This window comes from Macaca nemestrina, chromosome 19 (genome assembly GCF_043159975.1).
Source record: "Macaca nemestrina isolate mMacNem1 chromosome 19, mMacNem.hap1, whole genome shotgun sequence".
Classification (NCBI taxonomy): domain Eukaryota; kingdom Metazoa; phylum Chordata; class Mammalia; order Primates; family Cercopithecidae; genus Macaca; species Macaca nemestrina.
The window spans coordinates 39046984-39068684 of NC_092143.1; the positions used below are offsets into that span (position 1 = coordinate 39046984).

A 21701-nucleotide genomic window follows, 5' to 3' on the forward strand; every position below is an offset into this window, starting at 1 on the left:
GCTTTTGTCACAGAGAAACTGTGTAATGAGATTAAACCACATAAGAAAACATGGTTGTCTGCTCTTTGTCAGAAGAACAAAACAAAGAAAGCAATAAATAGACAATTATAATCCGTGCCTCTCTCCCCCAACCCTTTAGAAACACAAAAGGAACAGAGATCTCCTGATAATGTAAATGCCAAGCTCCTGCCTCTTCCAGCTGCACATCTTTGAAGAGAATGCATCTGCTTTCATGATTCAGTTCCTAATGCTCGCTTTATGATGATGAAAGAATGGGGCCATCTTAAAGGAAAAGGTACATTCTGCTGACTCTTCCCTCTTAGTCCGGAGTTTCTTCCCTTAGTACCTAAGATGACGTGTGGCGAAAATATTTAACTGTCCTGTAGTATTTCTTCCTCATGTCCAACTCCAACATACCCTTCAAAGTTTTTTTTTTTTTCTTAAGTGTACTATGCCACTATTCCAATGTCAATTTTATTTTATTTATTTATTTTTTTTATTTTTTTCCTTTTTAAAAAAATTATTATTATACTTTAAGTTCTAGGGTACATATGCATAACATGCAGGTTTGTTACATATGTATACTTGTGCCATGTTGGTGTGCTGCACCCATCAACTTGTCAGCACCCATCAACTCGTCATTTACATCAGGTATAACTCCCAATGCAATCCCTCCCCCCTCCTCCCTCCCCACCCTTCAAAGTTTTTATTTTCTTTTTTGGTTGCAACTACTCAACTCTGTCCCTGCAGCCAGAGGCAACAAGTAATGCATGAATGTGACTGTGTGCCAATAAAACTTTATTTACATAAACAAACAGCTGGCCTGTGGGCTATAGTTTGCAGATCCCTGGGTTAGAGGATAAGAGAATTGGAAACACGTGTTTGAGACATCTTAGATAAAATGAGCCCCTATGTTTTAGTTTGAACTTCTTTACATGTCCTTTGTGAATTTATAACATGGAGCTGTCACTAAGGTTGGTAGATGCATGAAAGTGAGAGTAATCATGAACAAAAATTCCTTCTAGGATTTTTTTTTTTTTGGTCACCTAAAATCAAAAGTGTGGCAGTGAAGGAAGAATTTAGAGTAAGGGGCAGTGAGGGAAAGAAAGGGAAGGTTCTGAATGAACCACCGGGCTGGTACCAGCCATGTGGATACATCTGTTAATAGAATAGTTTTCCTTATAGTTGAAAGCTGGATAAGTGGCATGAGTATAAACTGGGATCTTGCTGACAGAGTAAATTCTTGGGACCCACCCGGGCCTACTGAACCAAAATATTTGGGTTGAAGGAAGTGTTTAGAATAGGTGCAGTGATGGAAAGAAACAGAAGCTTCTGAATGAATCGCTGGGCTGGTGCCAGCAATGTCGATAAGTCTATGAACAGAATAGTTGTCCTTATAGTCGGAACCTGGAGCAGTAGCACGAGTATCACGAGGGATCTTGCTGACAAAGTAAATTCTTGGGACCCAGTCAGGTCTACCGAACTAAAATATGTGGGGTATGGGCCAGAAATCTGTGTTTTAACAGGCCTTCCAGATGACCCCAATACCCATTTAGATTGTAGAACAGTGTACTATTCTAGAGAAACTTCTATGCCTCTTAGCCGTTGAGTATTTGTGTTCAAATAGGATAACTGCATTTCCAGAAACTTAGGCATTCCTATAGAGAATTTTTGGTCCCTTGTAGGAGAAAATGAAGAATGGTGGCAGAAATTAAATTATTAATATGAATTCCTGACTACAGATTATTTAGACTTGAGGACAAATTTTAAAATCCATGTGTGCCTAGTTTTTGACCTCTTTCTTTTATGCTCGCTGATCCTCTTTTAATCACTCTCTTTTCTCTGTGAGTGTGTTCGTGGAATGCAAATAAATTCTTATTATTAGCAAATAAAAACAGAACTTGGAAAGTAAATTTACACTAAGTGAGGTATATTTCACTCTAAGTCAAAAATTAGCAAGTTTGGAGTTGTGAACTGTTCTGGATGAGCTGTTTTTCCCCTTCATGGCAAAGCAAGTAACTTAAAATGAAGCATCAGTACCTCTTCAAAAGGAAGTTGTGAGGAAGCCTCGGGTATCGTAATTATCAGCTCCAAGACAACCCTGGCCAAAAGCAAAGAGACTTGTAAACATTCCAGTTCACACTCTGAGTTGTGTCCAGATGGGAATCAATTGCCAAGGAATACCTAGAGACCCAATAAGTTTACTAAGCTTGTGTGCAGCAGTGAGCGTCCTTTCTTCCTTCAAGCTGATGAGTTGGGCAGTATAATTTCCTTTTTGCAAAAGTACAGTCCCTTTCCTAGTTGTTCAACTGCTCTGCCAGTGGCCAAACCCTGAAGCACAGAAAGCACATCAGAGTGACGTTGTAAGCTCCGGGTAGAAAGGAATGAGGTGCAATGAGTAAGTGGAATAAGGGAGTGGAGAAAGGCAAGACTTCTTCACTTAATCTTCATCTAATGAGCCCTCCTGAGACCCAAACTTTGCCATAGCCTACCTCCTTTCCCAGCCTTCGGACACAGAGTTCTAATCCCTTTATCAAATTCAAGTTCATCACCAGTGCAGTTATTTCAGCTGTGTGTGTTAAGCAGCTCACAGTATGGTGTGGCAATATCTATTTCTACAGGACAATCCTGTTAGAGAAAAATCGATTAATTCAGTTTGCTGAATTTTCAGCATTTGGGCCCCAGCAGCATCTAAACATATTAACCAAGTTAAACATAAAAAGCAGTGGTAGTTGATGTTGACACTGTGAGACAGTGGATTTGGCGGCTAGTAGCCATGCCATATAAATTTCACTTACAGACACAACAGTCCTGAAGGTTGGCTCTGCAGCCTTCATTCAGAGTGGCTATTTCTCCATCCCCTCATCCAGGCTTCTCCTGACCAGAACTCAAATGTGAAGAGCTGGGAGACAGAAGCAACACTTCTAGGGAAAGTCTCCCTTGTTAGAAAATGTTAGCTTGAAATTTAAAATCAGTAACTAGCCTTCAGCATATATACAGAGGCCAGTGTAAATTCCATTCTTGTGTATAGTCCTTGACTATAACATTTCCCATGTAGCTCCTTATGATAGTACTGGAAATGATGGCTTATTCATTTTGTACATAATAAGACCACATATTATGGCTACCTATTTTTTCCACTGACATCATCTACTTGAGACAGAGGGAAAAACTGCAAAGAGGGACCAGGAACAACTTAATATGACTCCAATTTAAATTTGCTATAACTAAAAAGTAATTTAAAATGTTACAATGAAGAAAAAAGCTAAAATTAAAATTAGAGTGAAAACCAAATCACTTCAAGACCAAAAAATTTGAGAAGAAAAAGACCTTCACCAAATAATTATGCCAGTTCTATATGCAACTTTAAATGGGCTTATGAAGAGATTTATTTTGTTCAGATTCTATTACTGAACTCCTTGAAGATGGGTTAATTTAAACATGTTTGAGACATCATCCTTTGGTAGTTATGGAGCCAGAGTCTCAAAGCCCTAACTGTAGGCTATCCTCTGCAGCAAAACCAAGAATTTCAACTAGTGAATCTCTCCAGTTAGTGTAGCTCCCTTCCTGCCTCCTGCAATTAATAGTAAGTTGGAGCTAGAAGTTTTGTTCATAACTATGCAACCTCCTCCCTTCACAGATAAGGAGATAAAGTGTGTGAGAGGTGAAAAATTTTGCCCAAAATCATAAAACTAAGTTAGATAAGAACTAGAAGTAAATTCAGTCTCCAAATCCAAAGCTTTTCCAAAAGAGCATTTGATCAGGAATTGGGAGAAAGTTTTTGACATGTCTGAGTCATTTAATTTTTTGGCAAATCTGAAAACCAATGAGGTTATCAGTTCCTTCATATAAATTATGGGGGGCCTCCACGGCCCTTCCAGTTGCTTCTTCAAGTCTAGTGGGTAGTGGCAATTTAATCTAAGCCATCAAGTTTCTAGAATCTTTCCTTCCAGCACAGTAGGTAGTAATTTTAATAATCAAGTCCTGGATATTAAATTATGACTGGTGCTTATCACTGAGAGGTAGTTGCCTTTTCCAATGGACTCAATTTATCAGAGAGAGGGTGACTGGGGCTGGATTTTGTGTGGGGAAAATTGATCCATGTGCCATTTCTTGCTTTCTTGACATGGATTCTTTATTCTAGGTAAGGTTAAAATTTTATAGTAGATCAGGAAACTCTGAATATGACAGAAAATGGTGACTCATTCATTTTGCACATAATAAGGCCACAAATCTTGAATCTTGAAAGGTCTTTGACAATGTCTGATTTTATAGCCTAATATTGGTAAAATATAAGTACAGTTAGTTGTATTTATAAGTTGAACAATTGCATCCAAAGAACATTGGTTATTGGGATCACCCATACTCAAGGGAAAACTTTTCAAACACCATGAACTCTAAATGTTGCCACTGGACAAAAATAAAAGACAACAATAAACCAAAAAAACAATTCAGAAGCAGTTGTCTATTGCAGTGGCACAGAACTCTGACGTTGGCCATGTTCATGTTTAATGTTTTCAAAAGGAACACAATCAAATCAGTGGGTGGGAAAAAAAGGAACACAATCAAATCAGTGGGTGGGGAAAAAACAGATATATAGCTAATATATCTAGCAGGGATACTAGCTAGATATCTGTCCTAAACAAAATTTTCAAACATATTTATACAAAACAGAATTGCCAAGAGTGTCTCTTAGTAGATTTAAACAATGGCAAGAAGTTGAAGTGTAGCAGAGGCAGGTGGATCACTTGAGGTCAGGAGTTTGAGATCAGTCTGGCCAACATCGTGACCAGACTAAAATGCTACTAAAAATACAAAAAATAGCTGGGCATGGTGGTGCATGCCTGTAATCCCAGCTACTCAGGAGGTTGAGGCACGAGAATTGCTTGAGCCTGGGAGGCAGAGGTTGCAGTGAGCCGAGATTGTGCCATTGCACTCCAGCCTGGGTGACAAAGGCAAACTCTGTGTCAATTAAAAAATAAAAAGATGAAATTTAGCAGAGATAAGTCTAAAAACTTAAAAAAAAATCAATAGGATAGATATAATCAAGAGAATCCTGACAGCAGTTGAAATAAAAACTATCTAAGAAATTTGTTGACCCAAAGCTCTGTTTGAACTAAAAGTCTGAGGGGGCTTCCGAAAAGAAGGTAAAGCAATAGGTGGTATTGATAAAATACAGCCCATAGTACAAAATATTTTAGAATACAGCTGAAGAATTATGTCATTTTTGAGCATTAAATTCCTACATGAAACCTAAGAGATTAAACATTGTTTCACGCAAGATGACCAGGAGATGGAGAAAAACAAAGCCATATCATTTGAGTAATGTTGAAGGAAATGGTGTTTGGTTTGCAAAAATGATCCAGTAAGTGAATAAAAGCACTTTTGTAACATTTGATGAGTAGTTTTAGGGATAATTATTATATTTATCTGTACAGATCCCAGAGACAGCTTGGGACAAATGGGTTGAAGTTAGAGAGAGACATTTTTTGGTTAATACAATAAAGAGGCTGCTAAAGATGACGGTCTTCAACCATGGAGGGGACTATGTATAAACAAATAGTTTATTCTGCATAATTATTAAGGCAGTCACCATGATTTGTTTTTAAAAAACAGATTTATTGATTTCCCAGGAGGTCATATTCCATGGTTTTTAAAATTTCTTCTGTTTCCTGGCTAACACGGTGAAACCCCGTCTCTACTAAAAAGATACAAAAAAACTAGCCGGGCGAGGTGGCGGGTACCTGTAGTCCCAGCTACTCGGGAGACTGAGGCAGGAGAATGGTGTAAACCTGGGAGGCGGAACTTGCAGTGAGCCGAGATCCAGCCACTCCACTCCAGCCTGGGCGACAGAGCGAGACTCCGTCTCAAAAAAAAAAAAAAAAAAAAAAATTTCTTCTGTTGTGGTTTTTATGAGTTTATGAATAAGTTTTTTTTCCCCATTCTAAAGGATGACAGAGTTGATGCGAATTTCCCTTCTAATGTGAATCAGGTCTGTGATGATATTTGCTCACAAATATATAGTAATAGCAAGCTTGCGACTTTAATGACTAAGGGGTCTCTGATGTAAAATATTTGTACAACTTTCTAATTTAACATAGCAATTGAAATTATTTCTGAATAATTCCTTGTCCAATACCCTGCATGGATTCACTGTAATAAAATTATATTTCTCATATTAGGTTTCTGTCATACCTTTGAGCCAGGTCTTAGGCTATATAGACACTGCTCAAATGAATGAGAAGTTGCTTGATCTGGCAGGCAGCTTTTCAAAATGAAGTCCATTAAATCCTATGTCCAGAACTGCCTCAAACAGTAAGCAAAATAAGCTTCTCTTCATGCTTCACTGATAAACTATAGCATTACTTTTGCTTTTTTTTTTCTTTTCTAAAAAACATTTTACTCATATTTTTCAGTACTGTTATTTTTTTAAAAAAATAAGAGAACAGTAAGAAAGCAAAGATAAGACAATAAAAACAAACAATCCACTTCTTCCCTCCCAAATCTGGGTTAGGAGAAGAGAAACATATAAAAAGTTGTCTCCAAGATATGGTCATAGGGGAATGTGAACCAAGGTTCACCTTGGGAATCAAAAACTCAAAAAAGAGTGAGAGGCAAATAACTGCATTGATTAGGTCTCTTAAAACATCCTGTGTCCTCATCTCAAATGAATTCTCAATGTGATTCAGTAGTGTGTGCATTTAAGTTCCGGATGACAAAGGCCCTACCTTATTCCTCATAGCCATTAATATTAAGCGTTCAATATTCCCCATTCCCTCTTTCTATAGATAATGTCATCTCCTCAATAAATGAGTGCCCTCAACTCCACTATTCTCTATCTCTTTGCCCATTCCCCACCTTGTAAGTTTCATTTTGTTTTTAATTGACATGTAATAATCACATACATTTATGGGGTACAGTGTGATACTTCCATACATGTATACATTGTGTAGATCCCTCTTAATGTCTTCTCTCCAGCCTCTAAACTGTTTCGCCAAGCCTTACTACATCTTCCTGCCATACAGTACACCTTCGTCAGATAATACTTTGACCATGATATTCACCTAGTCTAATTCTGTTAAGGCCAATTTTTGCAAATTGAAAAAGTAATCAGCCCAGCGTATTATTTAGAGCCCTTAATTCAACCTCTGCTCAATTTACCTTTCTTGTCTCCTGTCTTGCAAATTACCTTTATGCATCTAATTCTGCAGTATTGTCCTTACCTCCAAAAATAAGCCCAGTGTTCTGTTGCTCCCATGTTTAGAATCGCATTCTACTTCCCTCCCACACCCCCAGCTTCTGTCTAGAGTCCTTTTTCACCATCTTTTAACTTCCCAAACTATTTTCATGATTCTAGGGCAAACAACACCTCTTTCCCAATTGCTTTAGCATCTATCTGTTTGTATTTTGAATTGTATGGGAACATGTTTTATATCCTCTACTAGATTACAAACTGCTCCAGGGATGAGCTGTTTCTGAATGCCTCTTAGTATATGGTTTTAATAGACACTAAATACTTGTTCATTGATACTTGGAAGAGTTATCATTCTTTTTTTCCCCTCTCAAATGCAAGTGTAATTGGCTGATCAAATGGGCCGAACACAATGTGGTTATAGAAATAAAAATACTCTATTTTTCTTCAAACATTGCCTTCTAACATACTCTATCATATTTCCCTCAATCTCTCCTTGAAGACATCTCTGGCATAGATGAATTTCTAGTCACTTTGTATTGTAAGAACAATCTTATTTATATAAACAACCATGATTCACTTTCAGGTATTCACATATAATAGTCCAGTCTAACCAAAATGGAGATCTCATACTTAGCCAATATTCCTCAAAGTCACAAAAAATTAAAAATAAAAAAAGAGCAACTGTCAGAGACCAGCAGAGACTGAATGCCATGACAACTAAATGCAAAGTGTCACCCTAGTTCGAATTCTGAAACAGAAAGAGGAACAACTAGTGAAATCCAAATAATGCTTAGTGTCTAGTTATTACTAATATGCCAATGTCAATTTCAGTTTCTTAATTTTGACAGACATAACATGATAATGTAGGTGCTAGTAATATGGGGGTTCAGTGAGGGGTATACAGAAACCCTCTGTTCTACCTTTGCAAATGTTTTATAAATTTGAAACCATTCATTCATATATACATATAAAATCTAACCTTTATGCATTTTATTCTGTATTATAAGCATATATGTTTATATATATGCATATAAATGTATACATATCTATAAGCATAAATTTTTGTAAATTAAAAACCCAGTATATTACATCTTTTTCTAAGCTTCTCCCCACCCTACTCCCACTTGCAGCTCTGACCACTTTTGCCCTTTCAGTAATCTTTACAGGCTCCCAGGAGGGGTCTTATTCATCATCAAAGAACTTGTCTTTAATTGTTCTCAATTTTGGGTACTTAACCAAACTTCCTTGATGATTAAAAGAGCCTTATTCCCCATCCTGTTACATATCGAAAGTGAATTGGCAGCTGAGGAACAGCAGTGAAGAGAAACTTTCTGATAACAAACGGAATGTAATGTGACCCTGGCTTATACAAAAAGATCAAGACACTGACAGGGATCTTTAAAGCCTGACTAGATTCTGATCTGCGTGACACAAGACCAGTTCTGCCTAAAGCCAGGAAAAAGACTTAGAAGCTTCTGAAGGTGCCCCATTCTTTCCATGTAACATCTGTGAATGTCATTTTCAAACGGGGCTGTTCCATCACTTTGAATCTTGAAAACAGAATTATTAATACAAGTAAATCTAAATGGCAGAGACACTTAGGAATGAGCAGAGCACTCAGAGGATGTGACCTGAGGTCAAGGCAGAAAGAGTTACATAAATCTGTCTGCAACTGACATAAATTGATCAGAACCTGAGGGCTGTTTGGAAAATTCAGTGGTTCTGGGTTACACTCCATTTTGAAGCACCTTTCCAAAGCTTCAGAGCCAGCCCACATCTCAGGAAAATGATGCTTTTACTCAAAATTAATATTTTCCAATGTAGTTAGGGATTCCATAATTTGTAGCTATCGACTTTTAAGAGAGATATAATCACCTAGAACTCTGACATTTCCGTGACATTTTCTCCTGAAAGGAAAAATATATATATTTCCCTTTCTTTCATTTTAATTCAATGCTGAGTTAAAAATGGAGCGAAAAGGGGGAGAGGGAGCTTCTTGCTCACAAATAGTATTCGCTTAGTAACCACTCTGGATGACATGCCCCAGTGTTCGTTTTTATGTTACTATTTTCTCAAATGTCTCATGTTCCCCTGATACCATCAGCTGAGGATACATTATAGAGACACTTATGCCATCATGCTGTTGAAATTTGAGATTTTTTTTCAGATATAACATGCTTTATATTCAAGATTTTATTCACCAAGAGACTGTCTTTCTGGTCTTGTTTTTATTATTGACAGGGAAAATGCTTGCCAATTTTCCTTTTTTATCTATTTTTTTCCCCTGACATATTTATTATAGAAAGAGTGAGACACAACTTCAAGTTCGGTAAGGAATGTAAGGCTGGGGTATTATCCTCAAGGTACATGTCAAAATGCGTACCTTAGACAAATTGTTGGTGTAGCAGTCAACATTGTCATGAGCAACTTTAAAAGTAATGGCAAAAAACACTATTACTTTTGCACCAACCTAATATATTTAGGTGCAACTAAAAAGATGGGGTTACAAAGTATTTCTTTACTGTCAGAAAAGCAAGATGCTGATGGACATGATGCAATCTTTCTTTGAGATTCCTGGAGCATAACACTCAATTCTTTTGGAAGAAGTACCCAGAGTTCCTACTGAAGGCCACACCCTGATGAGGTCACCTTCCAAAGAGACCTATAATATCAGTAACTTACAGTTTAGTACACTTAGTCCACGTAATCAATGAAGACTCATCATTTTTTTTAACATTAAATTATATGCATTAACACATAGGGAATGTATTTCACCAACAGGGACTTTGGCAGTGAGAGGAGCAAGTGTTACTAGAACTTCTAGTTTGATTCCAAAAGGCTGGCAGAGAAGCAAGAAAAAAAAACAATTTGGAAAGCGTTGGTACCAAATAATCTATTCTGGAACAGTCTGGAATCCATCTGCCCTGAGCTTAACATCCTGGCACAAACACCAACATACTTCCCAACATTTCTATCCTAACTGGAATTCTAACTCTATTCTAATAATTATTTTTTAGTGTTTCCATGTGCTGTGAAAGCAGCATGATGAGGAAATAGCCTTCCCAGTGTTGGATATAACACCACCAGTATAGGACCCAAAGTGTGTCTTTTTGTTTGCTCTCAGCCAATACCCAGAATCTCCTCCACCTGGATGTGACAATAAAGTTCATCACTATAACAAAGGAAACTCATGGTTCCTATGGGGAAGAGAGAAGAAAGAATGAGGGGCACAGAAGTTTAAGTGTTAGACCAGCTCTCAGGATACTTGATCCACAGATTGATGTCTACTAGATACCAACTCTATGAAGATACCTTACAGGTCACATCACATGTTTTTAAAGTAAATAGTTTCCTACGCATAAAATAAAACAAGACAAAATAAAACCTCCTTCATGTATATCACGGATTTGTTGTGATCATCCCATGAGATACATTAGGTGAAAACAATAAAAACCAGGCAAACAAAGCATTCTTAACACTACCATTTTCCAGAGGAGGCTCACCTACAGATATGGCAGCCAGCATGAAGTCCATCCTGTCTATGACATCCAGAGTAGAGAAGGAAGAACAGCTTCTTATCACTCAAAATGCCTGACAGATATAGACTTCCTTGTTTCATACTCTGCACATGCAGCAATAGCAACAAAGCAAATGACAAACTTTGAGTAATTTGATGTGAAACACCCCAAAATAACATAATATGTTACATGCAGGATTCTTAGTTTCTCATCAACAGATGTGCTCAGTCATTAGCTGGTCAACCATTCAGGCAGGTGCTGTTGCAAGAGATTACATAAGGCAAAATGGCAAAATGTTTAACGTACCAACGTATACTTATGAGATATATTCTCTAAAGGGAAAACAATTTCCAAGATCAAACACATTTAAGTAAATGAAGAGCATATAATGCAAGGGGAACAATAATCAAGGCTCTAGAAATAGAAGTAATAAAATAAGACAAGTGTGTCTGGAGTCCAGGGAACAAGACAAAGTATGAGATAAGAAGAGGCTGATGAGATGGCAGGTGTTCAGTCATGTTAATGCCTGCTTGGTCAAACTGAAGAATTTACACTCCATCCTAAGAGTCATGAAACTTTAGTGAAGGGTTTTAAACAGAGAGTGATATGGCCACATTTGTACTAAAAATGGAAAAAAAAAATCAAAGCCACTCTGACCATAGTGGGAGCAACGAATTTTGTAGAAGGCGAGAGTAGATATGAGTGATGACCACAAATAAAGATAAGAAATATAGTTAAGAGGTGAACTGATGGGAACCTTGTGATTAATTGGGCATGTTGGCAGGGGATGGGGGGAGAGGAAATGAGGAAGATGGAGGAGGCAAGACCCCCATATTTCTGGATTGAATAGCTGAGTGTAGGGTGGCATCACCTGACTGAGCTAAAGACACTAGAGCAGGAAGGGGCTTGTTGCAAAGATGAGAGCAAATTATACCAGTTTAACTTTGAGAGATCTGAAGAGAAATTGAATAAGCATTGCGGTATGTCAGTTTGGAGTGAAATTCTGGGCAACCATATCAACAGCAGAGTCATCAACCCACAGATGTGTGGCTGAATGCCTCAACTCCCAATAAAATCTTGTAGGGAAAAGCATATAGTTATTTAAAAACATCCAATGCCAAAACCTATCTCTGTTTTCTCCTTTAGTTTATTGTCTACTTCATGCCAAAATTTTTCTGTTTCTAAATCACATATGTAATCATTTATATTCTTCATGTTCCCATGCTACCCTACAGCACACTGAAGTAAGCTAATAATGGCTACCATTTCTGAGTACCGATTATAAACCATATAGTATATCATGTAATTTATTCTATCAATTTGCAGGGTAGAAATCAGTGATACTGTTATACAGATGAGAAAATCGAGGCTGAAAGAGTTAACTTTTCTAAAATCGTACAGTTAGTGTCAGAATGGTAATTCTAAAGTAGCTTGGAATTACTGAACTATTTATTGTCTGTTGCTGTTCATAATTCTTCAATAAAGCTAATAGAAGACACCCAATATGAAGATCTAAAAGATAGTTTACTTACAATTTTTGGAACAGGACTATCTCAGCATACATTAGCCAGTCAGGACATTTTACCCACCAGCACCTGCTCAGACACATGCTTTGTATCAAGGGGCAACTGAAAAATTAACCAACGTATTAATGAAAGAATCCATCTGCCTCTCCGAGTACTGAAAAATGTATGTGCAAGTGTATAAAAAATCAGGTATGAAACTATGCGTTTCTACCTATCAGTATATTAGGGAACGGCTATAAGGATTTCCACTACACTTGAGAACTGAACGGGACCTTGACGACCTCCTAAGAACTATTCAGAGGAAAGGTGGCAGGGAGGGAGTTTTCTTCCAGGTGCACGGTATAGGCACACACCTGGGAAAGGCACCCTGTGAGCTGAAATCAGCAGAAGTTTATAGTGATTGATATAAGATGTGGTTGTCAGGAAGGGGGTCACTGAAGGTTTATAGGTGGAGAAAATAAAAGTGAGACTTAAAAACAAAACATAACTGATTAAACATACCTACAACATTTTACCACTATTTATTCTAACCACTTTGGCAACAAACATTCCTAAATCTCTGTCAAAAGGGGAAAACTCTAAAAGTGAACAGAAAGAACATGAGAAAGAAAGCCAAAATTTATACTACTTAAAAGTCAGCAAACTATAACCTGTGGGGAAAATCTAGCCCACCACCTGTTTTTGTGTATCTGTGCACTGATGTTTTTACATTTGTAAATTGGTAGGAAAAAAAAACAAACAAAAATTCTGTAACATAAAAAATTATATGAAATCTAAATGTAAGGGCCCATAAATAAGATTTTATTGAAACATAGCCACACCCATTCATTTTCATATTGTCTAGATGCTTTCAGGCAATAATAGCAGGGCTGTCACCGAAGTGGCATGACTCACAAAGCCGAAAATATTTACTTCTGATCCTGTAGGAGAAAGGCTGCCAATTCCTTGTGTAGAGGGGTCCACATCAATTTCAATGATTGTTCTGCTGTGTATTTTTCTATGGAAAGGAGTGTGTCTATCCTTAAATTCACAAGATTTTAGATACAGTTCTTGTGAGTAAAAGAAATAATTTGAACTCAATCCCTTAATACTCTCCAAACCTTTAGTTTTATGGTCAGTGTTACCCAGTATACACCAACTCTCCACAACAGAAAATAGTATTTCCAAAGGTATTTTAGGTGTTTTCTTTTTCTTTTTCTTTTTCTTTTTCTTTTTCTTTTCTTTTCTTTTCTTTCTTTTTTTTTTTTTGTTGTTGTTGAGACAGAGTCTTACTGTCTTGCCCAGTCTGGAGCTCAATGGTGTCATCTTGGCTCACTGCAAACTCCACCTCCCAGGTTCAAGTAATTTTCCTGCCCTAGCCTCACAAGTAGCTGGGATTACAGGCAGCCGCAACCACATCTGGCTATATATATATATATATATATATATATTTATGAGAGACGGGGTTTCGCCATGTTGGCCAGGTTGGTCTGCAACTCCTAACCTCAGGTGATCCACTTGCCTCAGCATCCAAAAGTGCTGGAATTATAGGCGTGAGCCACCGCGCCCAGCCTTAGATGGTATTTTAAAAGTAAAGAAAATAAACATTTGTGAATACTTCTTTCAGAAAACAATACATTTAACCTATTTTACCCTTTTGAAGATAAAAATCCTTTAAAACCCAGACAATAAGGCTGTCACTCCTACCTTATACAGTGATATCATTGACATACCACAAACTTAGTTCCTGTTTTATGGTCTTTTCTTGTAAGGTAGTTCAGTTCAGTTCAATTCAAGATATTTGAGTCATCTATATCTTCTAGCATTTTTATCCTGTATTTTCCAAACCAAAATTGAGAACAAGTAATTTAACAAAGTTTTTTTTTCAGGTCCTGTCCAGATATAAGTAGTAATCAGAATTCCACAGCATATACTAGATTGAAACTTCTACAACAAAGTTGTGTTGGAGGTAACAACAGAGAGGAATGTTTAAAATCAAGATGCCCCAGAAATTCTAGAATATATCGTTAGTGACAGTTGGTCCTTATAGGTGCCAAGCAAATAATCTTGGCCCTGTTAACACCCAGCTCCATCCAACCAAAAAACTGCCTGCCCCAGACCCAACGCAACATTGTAGCCAAGCCTCAGGATGCTTAATACATGTTAATTACAAATGGAGTGAATGTTGCTTGAGCCACCCAGCATATGAGCTGCTATATTGTAATAAGATCAAAACCTCTGTTCCTCTGTCTCAGTCCTAACACCTGCAAACTCCTGAACATACAGAATTGTCAACACAACTAAATTTCCCCCTTAGAGAAATCGTATTCACTTCTTTTGCCTTTCACTCTCTGATCTGTTGCTCCTATTTCTAAGAAATTTGTTTCTGAAATTTCTCTGTATGATGAATAGCATTTCCCGATGTTGTACCTCTGCAAAAGAGGTAAAGCATATTAAACATATGAATCAAATATTCTTTCCTGTCAAAAAATAGAAAAGCACACCTTCATATTTATTTACATTTACAAGTAATATGTCTCAATCTGTGTGAGCCTGGATTCACATTTTACTGAAATATGTTGCATTGACTCTCAGGCTGAGCTGGATGCTTGCTTCAAACACTCACTGGAGTCTGTGGGGCTTGCTAGACCTATAAGAATTCATTTTCCTGAGAAAATAGGAACAATTGCCTGATGGTAGAATTTGACATAGGGAAATGGTATGAGTTGTACACATATCTCAGGGCAGATGGAAACACAAAGCCAAGTTCGGCTTTTATATCCCACTCTACTAGTTTTAGAAATTGTCAACCCCTCAGGCAAATTTGAGAATGTATGTTTACCTAGGCCAGTTCGTAGTGCAAAGTTTAAGGATAAAAGTGCCTGCTTTCTAGAAATGACAGAAATGGCATCTTTCTTACCTATAAAATTCTTGTTCCTTAAGTTGGCACCAAGTGCCTTCTAACAGCAGGCTCTTAATTACTTCTCCTATGCAGTTCTTATGTACCCACAAGTAATATCAAATCTCTGGGAAATTAACTTCCAGCAATCTCTTTCACACCACCATATCTTTACTCACACCATGCCCTCTGCCTAGAGGTCCCCTCCTCTCCTTTCCAAGTGGATAAATCTCCTTCTTTCTTTAGGAATCGATTCAGCGACAGTCTTCTCCAGAACACTTCTCTGTCGTCTTTGGGAAGGCCAAGTCCTCAGTGGTCTCAAATACCAAACTCTCCTCTCTCTGCTTCTTTTTCACTATTAGCATCTATTGCTTATATGTATAGATTTCAACCTGAATATAAGGTGTTCAAAACAAGGTCTGTTGTGTATTTATCTCCATTGCTTTGCACATACATGATGCTCATTAATATTTGTGGGATGGAACTCCTGCTGCTTAAAACAGAGTATTAGAAATCCTGACTCCTGATTTCGTAAAGGGAATGATGAGTGATACACAGATACAGAAGTTGAGAGGTTAGGGTGGCAGAGATGGGGAGAAAGAAAAGAAGGGAGATAGAGCATCAGAAAAGCCATTTCTTTATAAAGAAGTTCCCCTCAAAATATAGGGAAAGAAAATCCTTGAAAATAGGACCCAGAGGTTCCTCCATGTTGCAAGTCACTATCATTCCTATATTTATGCCCAACACACATTGTTTGCCTCTTTCTAAAATATCATTTATCTTTCCCACTGCTCATCCAATTTCAAGGCCCAACTCAAGTTATATCTCTCCCTGAAAACCTCCATGTTTCTCTGAAATCCAGATCTCCAATCATCTTTTGTTTATTTTTAATGCTTTTTGCATCATTTTCACACAGCGTTTTACATTGCATTGATATCGAATTGTTATAGAATATAAACTCTTTCTAGCTGCAATATTTTAAACTTCTTAGGAGATGGATATTTTTGTACTCTCTTTGTATTCTTTATGATGCCAAGCAAAATGAAGGGATTCTGTAAGTGATTTCACTAAAATCAAATAAATCAAAAACTTTGTAAGGTGAGAAGATGTGAGCAACTTCCTCTAAAGAAGACTCTGGAGGGGACAGCTCCTTGCCCCAAGGATTTGACTGGTTCAGATTTGTGCTATAGACAGATGGTGAAATAGATAGCATTTTTTATTGCCAAAAAGTACGCTCTATGCTCACTTTGAATCTGCTCGTTACCTTTAGATTTAGCCCAATTAGATCTTGAAAAATCTGGTCTTTAAGTGGTACCCCAATGTTATAGGGACTTCAAGTGCTTATTGTACCTGGCTGTCTTCTAATATCCTGGGCACAAAGAAAGACACGTTCACCCCCTTTTCATGTAGGGGTTAAGTGAAAAATTCTGATTAATGGCCCCAGAGCAAAAGTGATGGATGCCATATCCAGTCTGAGGTAGCTCAGAGTGGTCATCTCTTTCCCTGCCACAGTGGCCATGGAGTTGAGATGTGGAGATGGCAGCATGAAATGATCCTAGAGCCTCTGTTAGTGACAATAGAGAGCAAATTTCCTGATATTCCATATTGGACATACTATCTTTGTTGTGTTAAGCTACTGAGATTTTGGTGTTTGTTCCTGGCCATCCTGACAAATATAGTAAAAAATCACCTTTAGCATTTCAACATGCATGAAAGTGTATAGATTCATACAAAGTTCTTTTCCCTTATTCACTACCCCAATTTCCAGAAGTTTCAAAAGGAATTGAAAAAGAAGGAAGTTATAAACAATACTTTAATCAGGAAATCATCACAGCTCTGATAGATTGGCCATAACTTTGTTTTTCAAACATTTCCATTGACTTAATGACTTAATCCAGTATACTTACTTACTTTTGCTCTTCCCCACATTTTACTCCCATAATCTGTCTGCAAAGTCCCAAGCCAGTTACAAAAGAGATTCTGATATAAAGAAACAAACTAGATAATCTCCTTAATGACTGATGTCAAGTATTAAATATCTAAACTCTCTTTCCACCCCTCCATCAGGGGCTAATTAAAATCTTAACTCTATTACAAGTATCTCCTTAATTGAATCCTAGTTCGTAGTGATCTTTATCTTCTGGGAAATATTTCAGAATTCATCAAATATCCTTTCATGTTTCCTGCCATCATATAATGCGCTCTTCAACTAGATTGTCAAGTCATTGAGAATAATGATCACGTATGTGTATATGTTTTCTTTTCATAGAGTACTAAATATAAATAATATGGTTTTAGAATACCTACTTTGTGCTAGCCATTGGATTAGGTCTTTAAATGTGACATTCTTACTGACATCACGAAATCCAATAGGGCAAGTATTATGTTTCTTTTTCTTCTTTTTCTTTTTTTCTTTTCTTTTTTTTTTAATAGACTAGACAATTGGGTCTGTGAGTTTAAGCAACTTGTCCAACAATATATAGATAGTAAATGGTAGCACTGCATAGTAGTAATTGCTTTGTGTTCACCAAAATGCATTTCTGTTTCTTCTGGGGAACACAGCTAACTATATTTTCCAGCCTTCCTTGAAGATAGAAGTGGCAATTTCACACTGAGTTCTAGAAAATTTACTATGGGTCACTTCCAGGCCTGGCTCATCAAAACCACCCTTATGACACTCTGTTTTCTCTTTTCCCTGTCATTCCACTGGATAGTGACACTTAGGGTAACCCAGATTGAAAGACTGCATTCTTTGTAGTATGAAAATATAAGTGATCTGAGTAACAAAAGCTATAAAATTTTGTTTAATTTATTTAATTGATATGACGATTACTCACCTAGCCTCAACCACAAAACCATAGTAAGCAGCATGAGATTATTGACTGGCTTCAGAGGAAGCAACTGTGGATTGGGTGCTGAATTCAAATATAACTATTTCCATTATCCTTAATAAATAATGCCTTTACTCTCTGATATCTCAAATCAAGTCTAGTCATTGGGTGTAGCTCAGTAAAAGAGTAAGGATAGCAATACCATCCAACTGTAATCAGACAAGGTGGGGTACATTTTCTATTGAGTATCTAAATCAGAACACCAATATATAGCTGAATGCTATTGTCCACATATAATTGTCAATGTTTTACACTCTGTGTTCACTATCCCCTATTGAGCAGGACTGCTGATTAGACAGTATTTTCTGGAGTTCTAAATTTCTTCTAAAGTACCACATCTTCGTATGCTGCTTGCTGCTGCAATAATATCAGAACAAATGGCAAGTTAATCTTAGTGATTGTAGAAGCAGTTGTGAAAGCCTAACAAATCAAATGCAATAGCTTATTAGTTGTAATTGCTGTCTCTTTCCTGGTTTAGCTGTACCACTTTAAAAGAAATGTCATATAATAGTAAGAGAATAACTTCCACTGCCTCTTGCAAATTTGTCACTTAGCCTATTTTTCTTCCAGAATTTTAGAAATATTATATTAAGAACAGTGCTTAACTTTTCCAATCTAGTGCTTAATTGTTTATAATATGCTTCCACCTGCATCTTCACATTTTTGTCTCAAACAAACCTAATAAAGTATATTTAATTATCTTTATCCATTTAACAGAAAAATAAATGAGTCTAAGAGATGTTACCTGACAAGTCAGTGACCATGATATAGCTATTAAACAGGAAATTAATGACTCAAATTCAATTTTTTGGATTCCAGAACTTCAGCTCCTTATAGTAAACCATACTGCCCCAAACAGATGAGTGTGCATTAAATATATGCCAAGAAATATTTATCAAGAGCCCCCTTTGAGCTAATCACTTTGAAGCATACAAACTGGGAATACTATCCTCTGCTCTTGAAAAGTATATAAACGCATTGAGGAGATAATTTATATGATGACTCTGTAGATCAGATCACAAGTATAATCTCCATCAAATGTAATCAAGCAAATAAATGACAATGAGATGGATGACTCCTGTCCATTCCCTCATACCCTTCTCCTTTGACTTGCAGTATAAAAGCAGGGAAGCTACCACTTCACTTCCAAGCTTCCCTTGCAGCTAGAAGTGGACATACTGTGTGTGATTCTGGCCTCTGAGATGTCAGTGGAAATCTGGGGAGGGGACTTCTGGTAAAGCCTTTTCCTTCCCCACAAAGAAGGGACAGGCACAGATGATGCAACCTTCTTCCCTTCTCTGTTCTTTCTACTTTGAACTCAGAAATAATGGGAAGTGCTACTTTTCAAACATGAGGAAAAGGTCATTGCTTAAATAAAATTACAGCAACTGCATTCCTTCAGACTTATTACTGGGAGGGAAGAAAAATAGCCACCTATTGTTTAATCCATTGCTGTTTCTGATAGGCGGCTGAAACGAAACCATAACTGATACACACAGAAGCTATCAGACGTTCCCTGTTCCTTGAGAAGCGTTCTGACTAGCTGATTATTGAGATGGGACTGGCAGGATTGGGGTAATGAAGTTGATAAGGGAGGAGACATTTGGTCAGGTTGATGAAATGAAGCCGGAATACCCAGAGCATCAAATGCCAAGTTGAGGCTCTTAGTCCTTGAACAGCAGAGTTACATAAAGAAAATACATTTGAATAAAATTAATCTAGCAGTGGTGGGTGAGAAGGATTGTCAAGCTAGTTAATTAAGAACTTTTCTATTTATCATCTTAGATGCCACCTTTACTTAAGAAAAAAAAGAAAGAAAAGATGCCTTTCACACATTCCCAAGCACTACTGCAAACTTTGCAAATATTGACAAGGAAATATAGGTTCTGACATAAATTATGACCAAATTTCAAAATTCAGAAGAAAACTAAGTTATAAATTTCTTAATAAACATGCATGAGAGGAAAAATGAAAAATAGAACAATCTATGTAAATTAAATCAAGAAAGAAAAGAGTATGCTTTTTAATGTAAAATGCTCTAAAGAAAGCTTAGCTTCTTTTTTTTTTTTTTAAGTTTTCTCTTATTGGATCAAAAAAACTCTCTCTTCAGGCCTAGTGTTTGCAGTGTCATTCCTTTCTGTTTTTCCTTTTCTCTTTATTTAACTGTAGATTTCTGTGATATATTCCTTGCTTTGTCAATCTTTGTTTTAAGAGAATAAACTGTGTGTATGTGTGTGTGTGCGCGCATATGTGTGTATTAACGTCACGTTTTTGGGTTTCTCAAATATGTTTACTTTTCTAAAAAAAAAACTCAACTTTTTAAGTTAAACTTTTATTTTGCTTTAGTCTTTATGGGTTTTATGAAATTTACTTTCTACCTAGGTTTCCCATCTTGATAGTTGTCCTATTCTCCTTTTCTCTACTGTCTTAAAAATGCTACATCTACAAAATTTTAGAGCTAGAAGGGATTTAGAGATTCTTGGTCTAATGGATGAGAAAGCAGAGGCCCAAAGCTACAAAATAGAATGGCCCAAGTTCCTTTTTGTCATCAGCTAGATTTGGGACTAGAACCATTCTGTCACACATGTTCTTTTCAGTTAGACAGTTACCTCAAATTTTAGTAGTCTCGGAGTCCCTACAGTCATCTTATTGTAAATATCAGCTTTTCAGTCTCCATTCCTAGAGATTTTTATCAGGCAGATCTGGAGTTAGTCCTTGAAATTACACTATAAAAGTGCTTCTCGGGTGATTTTGAAGCAGTGATCTGTGGGCTACATGTTGAAAAGCACTGTGTTTTGACTCATCCAAGGAAAGGCCGTTAGATACTCTTTGCTAGTCAACATAAATGTGTCTTTTTATAGTGATCAATAGGTAGGAAAAGCCAGTCTATCCTGTATAGTTCGTATTATGTCAGGCAGCAGTATTTCCAACTCTAGGTAATGTTCCAGGTTAACGGTGACAATAAGCTGCACCTTTAATTGTGCAAAGCTGTTTTAAACCAATAGACCTAAGGCATAAGGAAAAAAGGTACTATACTCCTTTGTCAAGTGGTAACATTGAACATAAACTCAATCCTGCAAAATAGGGCATAAAAATTAACCTATGTTAAATCTCGTTTGCTAAAGTCTTTTTAATTGTAAAAAAAAGTTGTTTCTTTTGTATTTGCACTGTAATTCCTTTGAGAATTACAGTGCAATAAAGAAATGAGACAACTTTTGTGGAATATATATTATTTTACTAAAGGCATATTATTAAAGAGTTTAACTGTTTACATTATGCACACATTTTATTAAATGTATGAGCTATTCTTGACGGGTAGAATGTGTATACTGAACCAGGTGTCACTGATCCCCTGCTGGCATGTTGAGAGGGAAAAATGAACATTTAAAAGAAATATATTGTAAGTTGAACCCCACACACACATTTTGCTACTAAGGGGAAGCAGACACAAACATTTGAGAAAATTAGCAATCACAAGAGATAAGATAGAAGACCCCATATGATCAGCTATCTACGTTGTATAAAAATACACATTTACAAGAATGCCTCATTCCCCTGAATAAATCAAGGCTTTCTATTTTACTCATAATACCTACAAAAGCATCCTGGTAACCAAAAGGATTTTCAGGAAATAATCATATATTCAAGTAAACACATTTATGCTCATTAGAAATTATACCTCTCTTTAGGATT

At 36.8% G+C, this 21701-nt stretch overlaps 1 protein-coding gene across 11 annotated transcripts in view; it reads right to left on the bottom strand.

Annotated features, from left to right (window-relative positions):
- Positions 1 to 21701, bottom strand: part of LOC105489423 (DCC netrin 1 receptor) — a 1213781-nt gene that overhangs the window by 931658 nt on the left and 260422 nt on the right. Inside the window, exon 1 of one of the 11 annotated variants that reach the window (XM_071085317.1) lies at positions 13926 to 19947. The exons of the other annotated variants lie outside the window; for them this stretch is intronic. The gene's annotated coding sequence lies outside the window, so the exon portion shown is untranslated. Of the gene's footprint in view, positions 1 to 13925; positions 19948 to 21701 lie in introns of those variants that run through there. 11 annotated transcript variants of the gene reach the window in all.